Here is a 19,269-nt window from a genome sequence, read left to right on the forward strand (position 1 = left end):
CAACGAAGGCAGAGAGGCTTAAGCGGTGGAATTTGTCATTTGGTGCATTTTGCAGTTTAGTCCTTGTTTTTATCATATTCACGATTAGGTCCTTAGGGTTTACATATAGGTCCTCAGATTCTTTTTTTTTTTTTTTTTTGAACAGATCTCCCAAATCTTAAAAATAAGTTACCTCTGATTCATACTCTATTTCTTTTGTCAATTAAAATAGATGCTTACATTATCACCAAAAATTTATACGAACATTCGGAAATGAGGGGTGTTACACTCTCCCCCCCTTAAAAGAAAAATTTAGTCCTCTAAATTTATCGTACCTCTATTCGATGAAAAGACGAGGATACACCTTTTTCATTTCCTCTTCTAGCTCCCAAGTTGTCTCTTCTCCAGAATGATGTCTCCAATTTACTTGAACCAGTGGGATGACCCGATTCCTTAGGACTTTTTCTTTCTTATCAATAATCTGAATAGGCTCTAAGCAAATCCTCAAGTGTTTGAATTGTTCTTTCTGACTGACCATCAGTCTGAGGATGATATGCAGTACTAAACTTAACTTTAGTGCCCATAGATTCCTGTAATCTTCTCCAGAATCTAGAGAGAAATCTGGAGTCTCTATCAGAGATGATCTCCTTTGGAATAACATGAAGTCTTACTATTTCATTAACATATAAATCTGCAAGTCTATCAAGCGAATAAGTCATATTAATCGGAAGGAAATGTGCAGATTTTGTTAACCTATCAATGATAACCCAAATAGCATCATGCTTCCTCGAGGTTCTGGGTAGTCCTGAAACAAAATCCATAGTAATAAATTCCCATTTCCATTCAGGTATAACTAAAGGTTGCAGCAACCCTCCAGGTCTTTGGTGTTCTACTTTGATTTGCTGACACGTCAAACATTTTGAAACATACATTGCAATTTCCTTCTTCATGCCTTCCCACCAATAATAACTTTGAAGATCTCTATACATCTTAGTGCTCTCAGGGTGTAGGGCGTACTTTGAAGTATGACTTTCATTTAGGATTTGATTCTTGATATCTAGTTCATTTGGTACACATACTCTCTCCCCAAATCTCAATAGGCCATCCTTTGAAACTTGAAATTGTGGCTTCAATTCCTTTTCTACTTCACTCCTCAAGAAGATTAAGTGTGGATCTCGTAATTGTCCCTCCTTAATTTGTTGAATAAGATCAGATTGCAATTGAATGGAGGCCATCAACATCATCGAGTCTTGCTCTTTCTTCAAAACTTTCAAATCAAAATTTTCATCTAATAACTTCCATTGCTTCACAACCAGACTAGCCATAAAACTCGTAGATTTCCTACTAAGTGCATCAGCTACAACATTGGCCTTGCCTGGGTGATAATGGATGACACAATCATAATCCTTCAGAAGTTCTATCCATCTTCGCTGTCTCATGTTCAACTCTTTCTGAGTGAAAATATATTTTAAACTCTTGTGATCAGTGAAGATTTCAAACTGTCGACCATACAAATAATGTCTCCAAATCTTTAGAGCAAAAATAATTGCTGCTAATTCCAAATCATGAGTTGGATAATTCAATTCATAACCTTTAAGTTGCCTAGAAGCATAAGCAATTACTCTCCCTTCCTGCACCAAAACACATCCTAGGCCCTTTCTTGAAGCATCAGTATAAACTACAAATCCCTCACTACCACTTGGAATAGTGAGAATAGGGGCACTAGTCAATCTTCTTTTTAACTCTTGAAAGCTTTGCTCACAATCATCACCCCATACAAATTTTATATTCTTCTTAGTGAGTTTGGTGAGAGGTTGAGCAATTCGAGAAAATCCCTCCACAAATCTCCTGTAATAACCTGCCATGCCCAAGAAACTTCTAACCTCTGTTACATTTGTTGGTACTTCCCATTCAACTACAGCTTCTATTTTCCTTGGATCAACAGATATGCCCTTCCCTGAAATCACATGGCCTAAGAAAGCAACTTCATTCAACCAAAATTCACATTTGCTGAACTTCGCATACAACTTCTTTTCTCTTAGTATGGACAGCACATCTCTCAAGTGTTCCTCATGCTCCTGATTACTCTTTGAATACACCAATATGTCATCAATAAATACAATTACACAGATATCCAAGAGCGGTTGAAATATCCTATTCATTAGTTCCATAAAAGCTGCAGGGGCATTTGTCAAACCAAAAGGCATCACCAAGAATTCATAATGACCATATCGAGTTCTGAAAGCTGTTTTTGAAATATCCTCCTCCTTGATCTTTAACTGATAGTAACCTGACCTCAGGTCGATCTTAGAGAATACTTGTGCACCCTGCAGTTGATCAAACAAATCATCAATTCTAGGTATGGGATATTTGTTTTTGATGGTCACCTGATTCAACTGTCTATAATCAATACAAAGCCTCAATGTTCCATCCTTCTTCTTCACTAATAGTACCGGAGCACCCCATGGGGACACACTAGGTCGTATGAAACCCTTATCTAATAATTCTTGTATTTGCTTCTTTAATTCTTCTAGCTCAAGTGGTGCCATTCTGTAGGGAGGCTTAGATATTGGGGTGGTACTGGGGACTAGATTAATAGCAAATTCACCCTCTCTATCTAGAGGTAAACCAGGCAAGTCGTCTGGAAATACATCAGGGAATTCTTTGACCACTGAAATTTCATCTAGGTGGGTTTCCTGATTTGAATGCTCCTTTACACACACCATATAACAAAAACAATCTTTCTGCATAAGATGATAAGCTTGAAGTGCGGATATTAAGCAAGGAGGCAAATCATGCTTAATGCCCTCAAAGAAAAATATAGGCTGATCTGGTATGCAGAAAGTAATTATTTTTTTGTAACAATCAATACTAGCGTGATGAGAAGATAACCAATCCATGCCAAGTATAATATCAAAGCCCTGGATCTCTAGGAGAATCAAATCAGCAAGGAATTCATGGTCTCCAATAGAGATCAAACAAGATGGGTAGACCAAGTTTGTTGCCAATGAATCTCCAACAGCAGTTGTTACATATAACATATAATCCAGGGGTTTAGGTGGAATATCCAAGTGACAAGCAAAGTATTTTGAAACAAACGATAAGTTGGAGCCGGGATCAAACAAAACTTTTGCATTTCTTTTAGAAACATGAAGAATACCTTCCACCACTGATTTAGAAGCTCTAGAATCTTGTTCAGTGATAGCGTATACTCTAGCATGGGCTGAGGGTCTAGAAGACAGTGGCTCTCTTTTCCTGTTCAGTGGGCAATCTTTTATTTGATGACCTAGCTTTCCACAACTAAAACATGCTCCAGTCACCCGAAAACACCGACTTGTCTCATGATTTAATCCGCATTTTTCACATAACTGAGTCCTCCCCCATGGTTTCCTTTTCTCAAATCCAGATGTCTTAAACCTCTTGTTACTATCTTCATATTCATTTTCTCTCCTGCTTTTGCTAGTAAATTTGTCCCTTTTGTTCTTGCCAATGATTTCTTGAATTTCCTCCATGTCTCTTTCAATTTTCAAAGCTCTTTCTACCGTATCAGCATATGTTTGTAATTTCAAAGCTAACATTCGGCCTCTTATTGCTGGCCGTAATCCCCTTTCACGCGTGATACCACTCAATAAGAAATAGAATATGCTCTGTTGTTGTTGCATCACTTGTGCCATAGTCTCCAAAGTCCGCATAATATCACTCAATTGATCAGTAGTAGATGCAACAGGAGAACCAGATGATCTCGTCATCCTTGCTTCCTAAAACATCAAAAGAACATTTTCTTTGATCAATCTCTAATGACAGTCAATAAACCTCAAATAAAGATAATATTCTTAGTGATTCTCAAATCATGCTCTGATACCACCTCTGTCACGCCCCTAAAAATATCCATGATATTTAAAATTTTTTGTCACAACTAACCCAGGATCCAAACACACATTTGAGGTCACTAAGAAAACATTCAGATCAAAAATTTCACTTCTATAATCTACCAATTCATAACCCTGTGCAATTCATAAACATAGCACACATCACTCGATAATTCATACAATCTGAACTCGACTCATCAAAATAAAAACCACAATATAAATCCACATGTGGGGAAATCTATGCAGTCACCACAATCATCGATTTACCATGAGTTCATATCATTACACGAATTTAATTTAACATTCCAAAACCCTATACATGAGGGATCCTTTAACTTACACAAAATCCACAGGTTTAGATTCATAGTCACATTTCATCAGATGCAAGGTAGCTTATACACAACTACATATATGCTAACAAAAGTTCTGCCCAACGTCTTCTAAACTTTCCACTGCCTCAGCCCATTCTTAACATTTAAGCAAGCGATACGCTATCCTGAAAAATTTATCAACAAACGGGGTGAGCATAAAGAGCTCAGCAAGTGACTAACATATCCACAATCAAAATAGTACAATTTCCAAAGAGATATAGTTTCAAAACACAAAGCAGAATATACGATTTCGTAGACATAATATCCTTAGGAGCAGAATCACAATTGTCCTTTTAATCATATATATTTGGTTCCTGACAGATGGGGCATAGAGTAATTGGAGCATATCAGAAACAAAGGAAACATATCGGAGCTTATCAATGGCATATAAAATGTTCCGAAACATATCAACAGCATATGGAACATTTCGAAGCAAAATCAACAGTGAATGAAGCATTTCAGAGCATATCAAACTCATATGTCGTACAGAAGCTCAAACGTCGTCCTTGACGTTGCAATCATATCATACTTATCCAGAGCATGAACAGAAATAACTCACCAAAACTCTGGATGTCATATCAAACATATAGAGGGTGTAGTGGGATCTCAGTCAGAATGTGATTCATCCATTTCTGAATGACCACCTGACAAAAGTCTCCCACGTCTGGGAGCTCCATCCACCCACGTCTAGGTGAAGTCAAAGGGGCCGGCAGAGCATCGCAGGCTCTAAGCAATATCCCACAAAGCGGGACCCCACAAAGTGGGCAAATAAGCGCATACCAGAATATCCCACAAAGCGGGACCCCACAAAGCGGGCAAATCAGCGCATACCCTTTACCATTTCTGGCAAAGGTCCAGACAATCCCACACACCAGAGTACAAGAAGGCAGTTTCAACAATAAGTAGCATATAACGGAAGCACACGCGGAACAACCAAACGTACATGTGCCTTTTCAAAAGCAATGTGATGCAAGGAACAAATCTCTCACAAAAGTATTCATTTTAGGAAAGAAATGAAAGCAAGAGTGTACAGGGATTCCAAGCAATCATAATCAACTCAATTCCAATAAGAAGATTAGGCGAATTCAAGTATCCAAAGGAAATGGAACAGAATACGCGAAATCGACCAAAGCTCGATTTCGGACAGAATTCCAGTGGCACATCAAACAAATATTTCAGAATAACAATTATGCTCCAACACCCACAAGAAGGCTATGGTCGAACCATATATCAATCTATATTCGGATGGAACAGATTTCATATGAAACAGGGCTCCCAACACAGAGTTACCTCTGATTTGGTTACACAAGGTCAAAATCACAATCACTGTTTTGCAGAATTTATAGGGTCGGATTCAACAGACGATAGGGTGGGCAATTGAACTCCAAAATTTTCAATCTATATGACAATAGAGATAATTTCAAGTCTAGTTTCAAATAAAATCAGTTTGGTACAAATCAGAATTTTCAACAGGGAGTTACAGGCGTTTTAGTATCGAAAGGTCAGAAATCTTGAACTCTGTTTTACAGCGTCTATAGGCTCTTTTGAAACAAATTTTTGGGTAAGTATTCGGTGTCCAAAATCTACAAAATCGGTGTCAAAAGAAATACATATGAGTCTAATTTCAAAAAAAAATAGTTCCTGCCTGAATTCTCATTCTGTATTAAAACTTATAGCCGAAACAGTGCTTAGGGGTCAGTTTACCGAAAAACTTTCAGAATCCATGGTTTTATGTCCAAAGAAAGACATATCAGTTTCTAAATAGAAATCTTCCAATTCATTTTGAATCAACATAAAAACAGAGTCTAATACTGCTGTAGGATGGGGTTAGAACACTCGCCTTTGGAAATTTTGACCCGAAATGACAAGATTAAAGCAAGAACCCTAAAAGCCCCAATTTTCTTTCTCTTCTTCTTCTTCTTCTTCTTCTTCTTCTTTCTTTCTTTCTTTCCCTGATCACCCACGAGCTGCCTCCTCTGCTTCCTTAACAACGAAGGCAGAGAGGCTTAAGCGGTGGAATTTGTCATTTGGTGCATTTTGCAGTTTAGTCCTTGTTTTTATCATATTCACGATTAGGTCCTTAGGGTTTACATATAGGTCCTCAGATTCTTTCTTTTTTTTTTTTTTTTGAACAGATCTCCCAAATCTTAAAAATAAGTTACCTCTGATTCATACTCTATTTCTTTTGTCAATTAAAATAGATGCTTACATTATCACCAAAAATTTATACGAACATTCGGAAATGAGGGGTGTTACAGGAGCTCCCAGACGTGGGAGACTTTTGTCAGGTGGTCATTCAGAAATGGATGAATCACATTCTGATTGAGATCCCACTACACCCTCTATATGTTTGATATGACATCCAGAGTTTTGGTGAGTTATTTCTGTTTATGCTCTGGATAAGAATGATAAGATTGCAACGTCAAGGACGACGTTTGAGCTTCTGTACGATATCTGTGTTTGATATGCTCTGAAATGCTTCATTCATTGTTGATTTTGCTTCGTAATGTTCCATATGCCGTTGATATGCTTTGGAACATTTCATATGCCATTGATAAGCTCCGATATGTTTCCTTGTTTCTGATATGCTCCAATTACTCTATGCCCCATCTGTCAGGAACCAAATATGTAAGATTGAAAGGACAATTGTGTTTCTGCTCCTAATGATATTATGTTTACGAAATCGTATATTCTGCTTTGTGTTTTGAAACTGTATCTCTTTGGAAATTGTACTATTTTGATATGGATATGTTAGTCACTTGTTGAGCTCTTTATGCTCACCCCGTTTGTTGATAAATTTTTCAGGATAGCGTATCGCTTGCTTAAATGTTAAGATTGGGCTGAGGCAGTGGAAAGTTTAGAAGACTTTGGGCAGAACTTTTGTTAGCATATATGTAGTTGTTGTATAAACTACCTTGCATCTAATGAAATGTGACTATGAATCTAAACCTGTGGATTTTGTGTAAGTTAAAGGATCCCTCATGTATAGGGTTTTGGAATGTTAAATTAAATTCGTGTAATGATATGAACTTATGGTAAATCGTTGATTTTGGTGATTGCACAGATTTCCCCACTTGTGGATTTATTTTGTGGTTATTATTTTGATGAGTTGAGTTTAGACTGTATGAATTATCGAGTGATGTGTGCTATGTTTATGAATTGCACAGGGTTATGAATTGGTAGATTATAGAAGTGAAATTTTGATCTGAATGTTTTCTTAGTGACCTCAAATTTGTGTTTGGATCCTGGGTTAGTTATGATGAAAATTTTAAATACTGTCGATATTTTGAGGGGCGTGACAGAGGTGGTATCAGAGCATGATTTGAGAATCACTAAGAATATCATATTTTTGAGGTTTATTGACTATCATTTAGAGATTGATCAAGAAAATGTCCTTTTGATGTTTTAGGAAGCGAGGATGACGAGATCATCTGGTTCTCCTGTTGCATCTACTGCTGATCAATTGAGTGGTATCATGCGGACTTTGGAGACTATGGCACAAGTGATGCAACAACAACAACAACCTGTCCAACAAGGAAGTAATGATGGAACAGAGACATCAAACCAGACGGGGTTGGGAATTGGACAGTTTAAGAAGCTTAGTCCTCCCAGTTTCAATGGTGAGTCTGATCCAATGGTGGCAGAACGATGGATGATGCAGATAGAGAAAATATTTGATGCTTTAAATTACTTTGATGAACGAAAGGTTTTTCTTGCCACCTTTATGCTGGAAGGAGAAGCTGAACAGAGGTGGTATCAGAATGATTAAGAGGATGTCTGAAATCAAACATGAGCCAATGACATGGAAGTTATTCCAAGAAAAGTTTAACGATAAATATTTTTCAGATGGTATGAGAGAGCAAAAAGAATTGGAGTTCTTGAATCTTATCCAGGGAAGTATGACGGTTACAAAGTATGAATCTAAATTCACTTAGCTCTCCAGGTTTGCCACACATATGACTGATAATGAATCTAGAAAGGCAAGAAGGTTTGAAAGGGGATTACGGCCGGCAATAAGAAGTTGAATGTCAGCTTTAAAATTACAAACATATGCTGATACGGTAGAAAGAGCTTTGAAAATTGAAAGAGACGTGGAGGAAATTCAAGAAATCATTGGCAAGAACAAAAGGGACAAATTTACTAGCAAAAGCAGGAGAGAAAATGAATATGAAGATAGTAACAAGAGGTTTAAGACATCTGGATTTGAGAAAAGGAAACCATTGGGGAGGACTCAGTTATGTGCAAAATGCGGATTAAATCATGAAACAAGTCGGTGTTTTCGGGTGACTGGAGCATGTTTTGGTTGTGGAAAGCTAGGTCATCAACTAAGAGATTGCCCACTGAACAGGAAAAAAGAGCCACTGTCTCCTAGACCCTCAGCCCATGCTAGAGTGTACACTATCACTGAACAAGATTCAAAAGCTTCTAAATCAGTGGTGGAAGGTATTCTCCTAGACCTCGAATTTGTGTTTGGATCCTGGGTTAGTTATGATGAAAATTTTAAATACTGTCGATATTTTGAGGGGCGTGACACCCCGAGCAGCCAAAACCTCTTCCGTCCGAGGGGATGGTTTTGGGCCTCGGCATTTGCCGTGACCGCTACGTGGTCAGTCTTGTGGGGCTCGGAGAGAGCTTTCCGGATCGAGGCAATAATAGCGAGTCCGAGTTCGTTCGAAAAAGTCCTGATGGTTTCGGCGTGCGCTTGCCGTGTTTGGTATGCGGTCGGCCTCGTGGGCTTTGGAGAGATCCGATAATAACAATTCTGAGATCGTTCGAGAGGTTTCGAGGTGCGCAATGGGCTCCGGTCGTCGATACGCCGTCCGCGACGATCACAAAGGCGAGGGACGACGCAAAGAAAACGAGTGCGATCATACCAGCACTAAAGCACCGGATCCCATCAGAACTCTGAAGTTAAGTGTGTTTGGGTGAGAGTAGTACTAGGATGGGTGACCCCCTAGGATGTCCTCGTGTTGCACTCCTTTTTGCGCCCCAAGCGGCTAAAAGACTTACTTAACCTCTTTTAAGCTTTTCAATTTTTCCAGCATTATGGCCAACAATAAATATATCATTAACATATAGCAGGAGAATAATGAAATCATCATCTAAAAATTTTTTTATAAACAAACAATGATCAGATATGGTTCTAGGATGGGTGACCCCCTGGGAAGTCCTCATGTTGTACTCCTTTTTGCGCCCCGAGCAGCTAAAACCTCTTTCGTCGACCTCCGAGGGGATGGTTTTGGGCCTCAGCATTTGCCGTGACCACTACGCAGTCAGTCTTGTGGGGCTCGGAGAGAGCTTTCCGGAATAGGGCCGCAATAGCGAGTCCGAGTTCGTTCGAAAAAGTCCTGATGGTTTCAGCGCGCGCTTGCCGTGTCCTGTATGCGGTCGGCCTCGTGGGCTTTGGAGAGATCCGACAATAATGATGTTGAATCTCGTATTTTGATGATGAAACTCCTTGATATATGTTTATGATTTAATCTGCGTTTTGAGTGACGTAGGGTGCTTCGATCAGGATGAGACAATTAAAGCAGGAACATCATGTTGTGCCGGAGGAACATGTCAGAAGATTGGACGTCGGGCCGGTGGATCGGTCGACGTATCGACAGAAGGCTTCGGGCCGTGAACTCGGGCATCGGGCCAAGAAGAGCGGGTATTGTGCCAAGGATATCGGAGTTGCGAAGACAACAGGCCGATTGGGCAATAGGCTGCAGGAAAGGACGATGCGCCGAAGAATCGGACGAAGCGTCGAGGGACCAATGACATGCCGGACAACTTGGTTAATTGCTTAGGATTAATTGTCTCGATCGAAGTTTTTGTTTTTGTGTGTGCAGGATTAACTACGATGAAAGTTAGACAAGCAGCAGGAGTTGCGCCGGAGTCAAGTTCATGATCACGTTGGGAGTTCGAGAGTTCGACGGAAGTTCGGACGGTCGTCGAAGGTTCTGCGAGAACAGATCCGAGAAGTCCAGAAGCTTGCCAAGCGAAGCTCGTCGGAACTTGCCAAGTGGATCGTCGCAAAGTCCAGGAGTTTGCCGGAAGTCCGCAGGAGCATCACCGAGGGTTCATCGGATGATCGACGGAAGTTCGCCGGAAACTCGCCGGAAGAAGCCATTGACGCACCGAAGCAAAGCTACAGAAATTGTCTTAGATCTAATCGTAGTTAGCACGTTGATTAAGTTGGAAAATGGGAGGTGATCCCATTAACTTAATCTTGGGCCAATTGGGCCCGAATTCGGACTGGTTTGGGCCAAGTTTGGAGCCCAACCAGTGATCTGGAATAGTGCCAGGAGGTGCAACCGCCTAGGCCAGGAGGTGGCACCGCCTGGGCTAAGCCTCCCAGTGAGACTGGGCGGTGCAACCTCTCCAGCCGGGAGGTGGCACCGCCTGAGCTCAGTCTTCGAGCAAGACTGGGCGGTGCAACCTCCCTGACAGAGAGGTGGCACCGCCTGAGCTCAGTCTTCGAGCAAGACTGGGCGGTGCAACCTCCCTGGCATAGAGGTGGCACCGCCTGAGCTCGGTCTTCGAGCTCTGCCAGGCGGTGCAACCTCTCCAGTCAAGAGGTGCAACCGCCTGATCCCGGAATTCCGGGATTTGATCGTTTTGAGCTCCAAATTTGAATTGGGTTGGGGCCTATAAATACCCCACCCATTCAGCACTGAAAAGAGCAAGAACTCAAGCCGAAATCTTGATCTTTTCAGTGGTTCTTAGAGCTCAAAACTACTAGTTTTCCTCCTCCTTCTGTTCTTCAAGTTTGAGTTGTAAAGTGAGGAGAGAAAACATTTGTAAGGGTTGTCTCCTAAGCCCATCAAAAGGAGTGAATCTGTAAGAGGGTAGTTGGCCTTCGCCTATTGAAGGAAGGCTTCTAGTTGACGTCGGTGACCTCATCGGTGGAGGAAGCAAAAAGTGGAGTAGGTCAAGACTGACCGAACCACTCTAAATCTCTGGTTTGCGTTTATTTTGAGCACTTTATCATTACTGCAAACCTCCTACTTAGCCTCTGCTCTCTGCGCTTTTACGAACGAATTCTGTGCAGTTTACGTTTACGTCTTGATTTCATTTACAACTGCAAACTATCTTCTGTGCTTTTACGAACAAGGTTCTGTGCAGTTTACGTTTACGTCTTGATTCTGTTTATAACTGCAAACAGATTTCTGCGAACGAGTTTCTTTGCAGTTTACGTTTACGTCTTGATTCTGTTTATAACTGCAAACTGATTTCTGCGAACAAGTTTCTTTGCAGTTTACGTTTACGTCTTGATTCTGCTTAGACGTAAAACTGTGTTTTAGACGTAAACTACTTTTGAACGTAAAACTACGTTTAGACGTAAAACTGCATTTAGACGCAAACTGCGTTTAGACGTAAATCTGCGTTTAGACGTAAATCTGCGTTTAGACGTAAATCTGCATTTTAGACGTAAAACTGCGTTTAGACGTAAACTACGTTTAAACGTAAAACTGCATTTTAGACGTAAACTGAGTTTGGACGTAAATCTGCGTTTAGACGTAAATCTGCGTTTAGACGTAAATCTGCGTTTAGACGTAAAACTGCGTTTAGATGCAAACTGTATTTAAACGTAAATTGTGTTTAGACGTAAACTACGTTTAGACGTAAACTGCACTTAGTCATAAGTTATCTTTGAGTCGACTTTTGCTTCAAAACTGATTTTTATCGAACGAACGCAGCTTTTGTTTTTAATCGCTAAAAGATATCCGATGCACTAATTCACCCCCCCCTCTTAGTGCAACGAGCTTCGGTCGTCGATACGCCGTCCGCGACGTGCACAAAGGCGAGGGACGATGCACAGAAAATGAGTGCGATCATACTAGCACTAAAGCACCGGATCCCATCAGAACTCCGAAGTTAAGCATGCTTGGGCGAGAGTAGTACTAGGATGGGTGACCCCCGGGGAAGTCCTCGTGTTGCACTCCTTTTTGCGTCCAGAGCGGCCAAAACCTCTCCTGTCGACCTCCGAGGCGATGGTTTTGGGCCTCGAAATTTGTCATGATCGCTCGAGATTGTCATGATGGTTTCGGCACGCGCTTGCCGTGTCTAGTACGCGGTCAGCCTCATGGGCATTGGAGAGATTCGACAATGGCGATTCCGAGATCGTTCGAGAGGTTTCGGGGCGCGCAATGGGCTCCGGTCGTCGATACGTCATCTGCAACATGCACAAAGGCGAGGGACGACGCATAGAAAACGAGTGTGATCATACCAGCACTAAAGCACCAGATCCCATCAAAACTTCTAAGTTAAGCGTGCTTGGGCGAGAGTAGTACTAAGATGGGTGACCCTTGGGAAGTCCTCATGTTGCACTCCTTTTTGCGCCCCGAGCAGCCCAAACCTCTCTCGTCGACCTCCGAGGCGATGGTTTTCGGCCTCCGAATTTGCCGTGACCGCTACACTGTTAGTCTCGTGGGGCTCGAAAAGAGCTTTCCAGAATGGGGCCGCAATAGCGATTCCGAGTTCGTTCGAGAATGTCCCGATGGTATCGGCATGCGCTTGTCATGTCCGGTATGCGGTCGGCCTCGTGGGAATCAGAGAGATCCGACAATGGCGATTCTGAGATCGTTCGAGAGGTTTCGGGGCGCGCAATGGGCTCCGGTCGTTGATACACCGTCCGTGACGTGCACAATGGCGAGGGACGATGCATAGAAAACGAGAGCGGTCACACAAGCACTATAGCACTGGATCCCATCAGAACTCCGAAGTTAAGCGTGCTTGGGAGAGAGTAGTACTAGGATGTGTGACCCCCTAGGAAGTCCTCGTGTTGCACTCCTTTTTGTGCCCCGAGCGACCAAAACCTCTCCCGTCGACCTCCGTGGATATGGTTTTGGGCCTCGGAATTTGCCGTGATCGCTACGCTGTTAGTCTCGTGGGGCTCGGAGAGAGCTTTCCGGAATGGGGTCGCAATAGCGATTCCGAGTTCGTTCGAGAATGTCCCGATGGTTTCGGTGCGCGCTTGTCGTGTCCAGTACGCGGTCGACCTCGTGGGAATCGGTGAGATCTGACAATGGCGATTCCGAGATCGTTCGAGAGGTTTCGGGGCGCGCAATGGGCTCCGGTTGTCGATACGCCGTCCGCGACATGCACAAAGGCGTGGGACGACGCACACAAAACAAGTTTGATCATACCAGCACTAAAGCCCTAGATCCCATCAGAACTCCGAAGTTAAGAGTGCTTGGGTGAGAGTAGTACTAGGATGGGTGACCCCTTGGGAAGTCCTCTTATTGCACTCCTTTTTGCACCCCGAGCGGCCAAAACCTCTCCCGTCGACCTCCGAGGCGATGGTTTTGGGCCTCGGAATTTGCCGTGACCTCTACGCTATCAGTCTCGTGAGGCTTGGAGAGAGCTTTCCGGAATGGGGCCGCAATAGCGATTCCGAGTTCGTTCGAGAATGTCCCGATGGTTTCGGCGTGCGCTTGCCGTGTCTGGTACGCGCTCGGCCTCATGGGCATCGGAGAGATCCGACAATGCCGATTCCGAGATCGTTCGAGAGGTTTCAGGGTGCGCAATGGGCTCCGATCGTCGAAACGCTATCCACGACGTGCACAAAGGCAAGGGATGACGCACAGAAAATGAGTGCGATCATACCAGCACTAAAGCACCGGATCCCATCAGAACTCCGAAGTTAAGCGTGCTTGGGCGAGAGTAGTACTAGGATGGGTGATGTAACGTCCCATTAGTCCCACATCGAAAGTGGGCAATGTGTATGATTAGCTTATAAGAGCCAGATGAGTGTACTACATTAACTCTCGCTTAAGCATTTTGGTCCATGGTTGAAGGACCAAAATGGAGTTATTGGCCAGTTGGCTCATCAAACTCGGGTCGTGACATTTGGTATCAGAGCCGACCTAGCATTTGGGCAGGGTGAGAGGGCTCGAGTAGGAAAGGGCTACCTGTGGATGGAGTCAAAGAACTCATCACGGGTGGAGCCACCACTGAGTTAATCCTCACATGCACTATGCTAGGGTTCGATCTGGGATATGTTGGGCCTTGACGAGGACGTCAAGCTAATTGAGTTGGGAAGTGTAACATCCCATTAGTCCCACATCGGAAGTGGGCAATGTGTATGATTAGCTTATAAGGGCCTGATGAGTGTACTACGTTAACTCCCGTTTAAGAATTTTGGTTCGTGGTTGAAGGACCAAAATGGAGTTATTGGTCAATTGGCTCATCAGACTCGGGTCGTGACATCACCCATCACCCATCCTAGAACCATATCTCATCATTGTATGTTTAAGAAAAATTTTTAGATGATGATTTCATTATTCTCCTGCTATACGTTAACGATATATTTATGGTTGGCCATAATGCTGGAAGAATCGAAAAGCGTAAAAGAGAGTTAAGCAAGTCTTTTGGCCGCTCGGGGCGCAAAAAGGAGTGCAACACGAGGACTTCCCAGGGGGTCACACAACCTAGTACTACTCTCGCCCAAGCACGCTTAACTTCGGAGTTCTGATGGGATCTGGTGCTTTAGTGCTGGTATGATCGCACTCGTTTTGTTTGCGTCCTCCCTCCCCTTTGTGCACGCCGCGGACGGCGTATCGACGACTGGAGCCCATTACGCGCCCCGAAACCTATCGAACGATCTCGGAATCACCATCGTCGGATCTCTCCGATGCCCACGAGGCCGACCGCGTGCCGGACACGGCAAGCGCACGCCGAAACCATCCGGACTTTCTCGAACGAACTCGGAATCGCTATTGCGGCACCATTCCGGAAAGCTCTCTCCGAGCCCCACGAGACCGACTGCGTAGCGGTCACGGCGAATTCCGAGGCCCAAAACCATCGCCTCGGAGGTCAACGGGAGAGGTTTTGGCCGCTCGGGGCGCAAAAAGGAGTGCAACACGAGGACTTCCCAGGGGGTCACCCATCTTAGAAACAAATCAGATCATTGCATGTTTACCAAGAAATTTTTAGATTATGATTTCATTATTCTCCTGCTATACGTTAACGATATATTTATGGTTGGCCATAATGCTGGAAGAATCGAAAAGCATAAAAGAGAGTTAAGCAAGTCTTTTGGCCGCTCGGGGCGCAAAAAGGAGTGCAACACGAGGACTTCCCAGGGGGTCACACATCCTAGTACTACTATCGCCCAAGCACGCTTAACTTCGGAGTTCTGATCGGATCCGGTGCTTTAGTGCTGGTATGATCGCACTCGTTTTGTTTGCGTCCTCCCTCCCCTTTGTGCACGTCGTGGACGGCGTATCGACGACCGGAGCCGATTGCGCGCCCCGAAACCTCTCGAACGATCTCGGAATCGCCATCGTCGGATCTCTCCGATGCCCACGAGGCCGACCGCGTGCCGGACACGGCAAGCGCGCGCCGAAACCATCCGAACTTTCTCGAACGAACTCGGAATCGCTATTGCGGCCCCATTCCGGAAAGCTCTCTCCGAGCCCCACGAGACCGACTCCGTAGCGGTCACGGCAAATTCCGAGGCCCAAAACCATCGCCTCGGAGTTCGACGGGAGAGGTTTTGGCCGCTCGGGGCGCAAAAAGGAGTGCAACACGATGACTTCCCAGGGGGTCACCCAACCTAGAACCATATCTGATCATTGCATGTTTACGAAGAAATTTTTCGATGATGATTTCATTATTCTCCTACTATACGTTAACGATATATTTATTGTTGGCCATAATGCTGGAAGAATCGAAAAGCGTAAAAGAGAGTTAAGCAAGTCTTTTGGCCGCTCGGGGCGAAAGAGGAGTGCAACGTGAGGACTTCCCGGGGGGTCACACATCCTAGTACTACTCTCGCCCAAGCACGCTTAACTTCGGAGTTCGGATGGGATCCGGTGCTTTAGTGCTGGTATGATCGCACTCGTTTTGTTTGCGTCCTCCCTCCCCTTTGTGCACGTCGTGGACGGCGTATCGACGATTGGAGCCCATTGCGCGCCCCGAAACCTCTCGAACGATCTCGGAATCGCCATCGTCGGATCTCTACGATGCCCACGAGGCCGACCGCGTGCCGGACACGGCAAGCGCGCGCCGAAACCATCCGGACTTTCTCGAACGAACTCGGAATCGCTATTGCGGCCCCATTCCGGAAAGCTCTCTCCGAGCCCCACGAGACCGACTGCGTAGTGGTCACGGCGAATTCCAAGGCCCAAAACCATCGCCTCGGAGGTCGATGGGAGAGGTTTTGGCCGCTCGGGGCGCAAAAAGGAGTGCAACACGAGGACTTCCCAGGGGGTCACCCATCCTAGAACCATATCTGATCATTGCTTGTTTACGAAGAAATTTTTAGATGATGATTTCATTATTCTCCTGCTATACGTTAACGACATATTAATGGTTGGCCATAATGCTGGTGTTAGGATCGGAGCAGCACTAAGAGGGGGGGGTGAATTAGTGCAGCGGATTAAAACTTCGATTTTAATCAAAATCTTTCGTACGTTAAGAACGAAACTTGAGAAATTTAACTTGAAGGCGTATTCTTAAAGTTGCGCAGCAAGAGTAATGAGGAACTAAAGCAGTAAGAAGATTTGCAGTAATGTAAATGACAATAATAAAAAGCAAACCAGAGATTACGCCGATTTTTAGAGTGGTTCGGTCAAATGACCTACTCCACTTGCGAGGCCCCTCTTCGATGAGGCTCCCACCTTCCACTAGCAAGTCTCTTGAAATGGAAGGGTAAACACCCGTCTTACAACCTTTTACAAGCAGCTCAACCTCTTACAAATTTTCAATAAGAAAGGAGGAGGAGAACTCTCTAGCAAATTGAAAACAAGACTTGCTAAGACTTTCTAAGACTTTTCTCTCAATCAAAAATGCTTCTCAAAAGTTGTAACCTCAGCTGAGATTTGAGGGGTATTTATAGGCCTCAAGAGGATTCAAATTTTGGGCTCCAAAATTTGAATTTTCTTAGGGTTTCCGGTGCTGGAGGTGCCACCGCCCAACCAGGCGGTGCCACCGCCCAGCGCTCGGGTGCTGGACGGTGAAACCGCCCAGCCAAGGAGGTGTCACCGCCCAGCTCTCGGGTGCTGGGCGGTGCCACCGCCCAGCTAGGCGGTGCCACCGCCTACAGTGTTTTCAGCCCGACTACAGTGTTTTCAGCCACTTGTTGTGCTTCAATCTTGGCTCTCTAGTTCGCTGGTTTAGCTTAATTTTTAGCCTAAACCAACTCTGACTTTGGGCCCAGTTGGCCCCTAACCAGGATATAGGATTATCTCTTAATCCTAATCCTAATTACAAGTGAACTACATAACAAAAACACATCCTAAGCAAGCTTTCAACCGCGAACGTCGAGTCTTGTTTCGGCGAGCTTTCCGACGAACTTCTTCCGATGGACTCCCATCAAGCTCCCGATCTTGTGATGACTTTAACGAGTGGCCGAGCCTTCTCGGTGATCTCTGTGAACCTCCGACGATCTATTCGGCGAACTTTCGATAGGTTCCCGATTTCTTCTCGGTTGGTTCCGGCAGCATCTCCGACGATTCTTCGGACTCTTAAACGTCCATCGATCTTGACTCCGGTATTCTTGCTTTGTGTTTTCTGGTTATCGTAGTTAATCCTGCACACTTAACTCAATAATATGGATTAGATCAATTAACCCATCAATTGATTTCATCATCAAAATCCGAGATTCAACAATCTCCCCCTTTTTGATGATGACAATCAATTTATGACGGAGTTAAACATAACTCCCCCTATCTATATGCCATATTATGAGAAGATAAAACACTTGAATTTCATCATTGAATTCAAGTATAAACCGATAAGCTCTAACCGTAGAACTTATCGTTATTCTCATTAAGCATAATGTAAATGCGAAACTTTGATGAAAATCTTTTTCAAGTCGAAAGATAAGAGACAAATTTTACTATGACAAGAGATAAAGATTTTCAACTTGAATTGCATGATTATACATTTTAGACATGCATTCAATATGATCAATCAATCTTACGATATTTTCAAGGATTTTGCAAGGCATATAAGATAATCATCGATCGATCACTTTTCTCAAAGATTTTGCAATTCATATTTTGTCATGCTATTAAGAATGATATAAGTCATCACTTTTCTCCCCCTTTGTCATCAACAAAAAGGAAAATGAGACTTGAAGCACATATTTTGTCATACAACGATTTTATCATTGAAAATTAAGTATGCAAAAATATTTACGCAGAGTTCATTTTAGAGGAAAATTCAGTTTGCATTCATATTATCTAATCTCTTCTTTCTATGAATAATAGAAATTGTAGATGTATAAGAGAGATATTGGGATAAAAAAATTCAAGTAGTAATTTCACGAAGTCAAGATCATAATTCGAATACAAACTCATTCAAATCGTCAAATTCATGAAAATCTTAACATTACTTTTTAATCATCACATAAGGCATTTAAAGAATTTTTGAAACATAGGAGAATGATGAATTTAAGCATACAATGTTTCAATCAAATTCAAGTCATGAATGCCAATACTTTCATATTTGTAAGTATCAATTCATGAATGCCAAAAGATATTATTTGTGATTCCAATTTTGCAAGATCAAGATTATGATTTAGATAAAACTTATTTAAATCAAATCGCTAACTTGAAATTCATAATCAAGTCATCAAAGTCGATTTCGAGATTTCACAACATGTCATATGGAATTTGAAGGAGAATGAGAGATGGAAAGAAGATGAAAAACTTTACGGAAAATCCAATCAAACAAGTTTATTGTCTAGGGACAATTTAACATACCTAATTCCCTTCTAATGAATTCAAATTGGTCTTCATTCAAGGCTTTTGTGAATATATCTGCTAATTGATGCTTTGTGTCAATGAATTCTAGAACAACATTATTGTTAAGGACATGATCGCGTATGAAATGATGCCTAACGTCGATGTGCTTAGTTCTAGAATGCTGAATTGGATTTTTAGTAAGGCATATGGCACTAGTATTATCGCATTTTATGGGAATATTTTCAAGGTGAATTCCATAGTCTTCTAATGTATTTTTCATCCAAATTACTTGTGCACAACATGCACTTGCAGCAATGTATTCGGCTTCCGCCGTAGATAGTGCAACTGAATTTTGTTTCTTGGAAGTCC

At 43.0% G+C, this 19,269-nt stretch overlaps 8 non-coding genes and 1 pseudogene across 8 annotated transcripts; 6 read left to right on the forward strand and 3 right to left on the reverse strand.

The window, feature by feature from the left end:
* Positions 1-9,079: 9,079 nt before the first annotated feature.
* On the forward strand, positions 9,080-9,198 carry LOC135647670 (5S ribosomal RNA). The gene has a single exon (XR_010500403.1). It is a non-coding gene; the product is annotated as a 5S ribosomal RNA (ribosomal RNA).
* Positions 9,199-12,031: 2,833 nt separating this feature from the next.
* LOC135647359 (5S ribosomal RNA) lies at positions 12,032-12,150 on the forward strand. The gene has a single exon (XR_010500098.1). It is a non-coding gene; the product is annotated as a 5S ribosomal RNA (ribosomal RNA).
* Positions 12,151-12,420: 270 nt separating this feature from the next.
* On the forward strand, positions 12,421-12,538 carry LOC135647768 (5S ribosomal RNA). The gene has a single exon (XR_010500485.1). It is a non-coding gene; the product is annotated as a 5S ribosomal RNA (ribosomal RNA).
* Positions 12,539-12,879: 341 nt separating this feature from the next.
* On the forward strand, positions 12,880-12,998 carry LOC135647770 (5S ribosomal RNA). Its single transcript, XR_010500487.1, has one exon. It is a non-coding gene; the product is annotated as a 5S ribosomal RNA (ribosomal RNA).
* A 341-nt stretch (positions 12,999-13,339) lies between these two features.
* On the forward strand, positions 13,340-13,458 carry LOC135647739 (5S ribosomal RNA). Its single transcript, XR_010500467.1, has one exon. It is a non-coding gene; the product is annotated as a 5S ribosomal RNA (ribosomal RNA).
* Positions 13,459-13,799: 341 nt separating this feature from the next.
* On the forward strand, positions 13,800-13,914 carry LOC135647788 (5S ribosomal RNA; annotated as a pseudogene).
* Positions 13,915-14,599: 685 nt separating this feature from the next.
* Positions 14,600-14,718, reverse strand: LOC135647429 (5S ribosomal RNA). Its single transcript, XR_010500167.1, has one exon. It is a non-coding gene; the product is annotated as a 5S ribosomal RNA (ribosomal RNA).
* A 548-nt stretch (positions 14,719-15,266) lies between these two features.
* LOC135647618 (5S ribosomal RNA) lies at positions 15,267-15,385 on the reverse strand. Its single transcript, XR_010500352.1, has one exon. It is a non-coding gene; the product is annotated as a 5S ribosomal RNA (ribosomal RNA).
* Positions 15,386-15,932: 547 nt separating this feature from the next.
* Positions 15,933-16,051, reverse strand: LOC135647577 (5S ribosomal RNA). The gene has a single exon (XR_010500313.1). It is a non-coding gene; the product is annotated as a 5S ribosomal RNA (ribosomal RNA).
* Positions 16,052-19,269: the final 3,218 nt, after the last annotated feature.

Source organism: Musa acuminata, chromosome BXJ3-8 (genome assembly GCF_036884655.1).
Source record: "Musa acuminata AAA Group cultivar baxijiao chromosome BXJ3-8, Cavendish_Baxijiao_AAA, whole genome shotgun sequence".
NCBI lineage: Eukaryota > Viridiplantae > Streptophyta > Magnoliopsida > Zingiberales > Musaceae > Musa > Musa acuminata.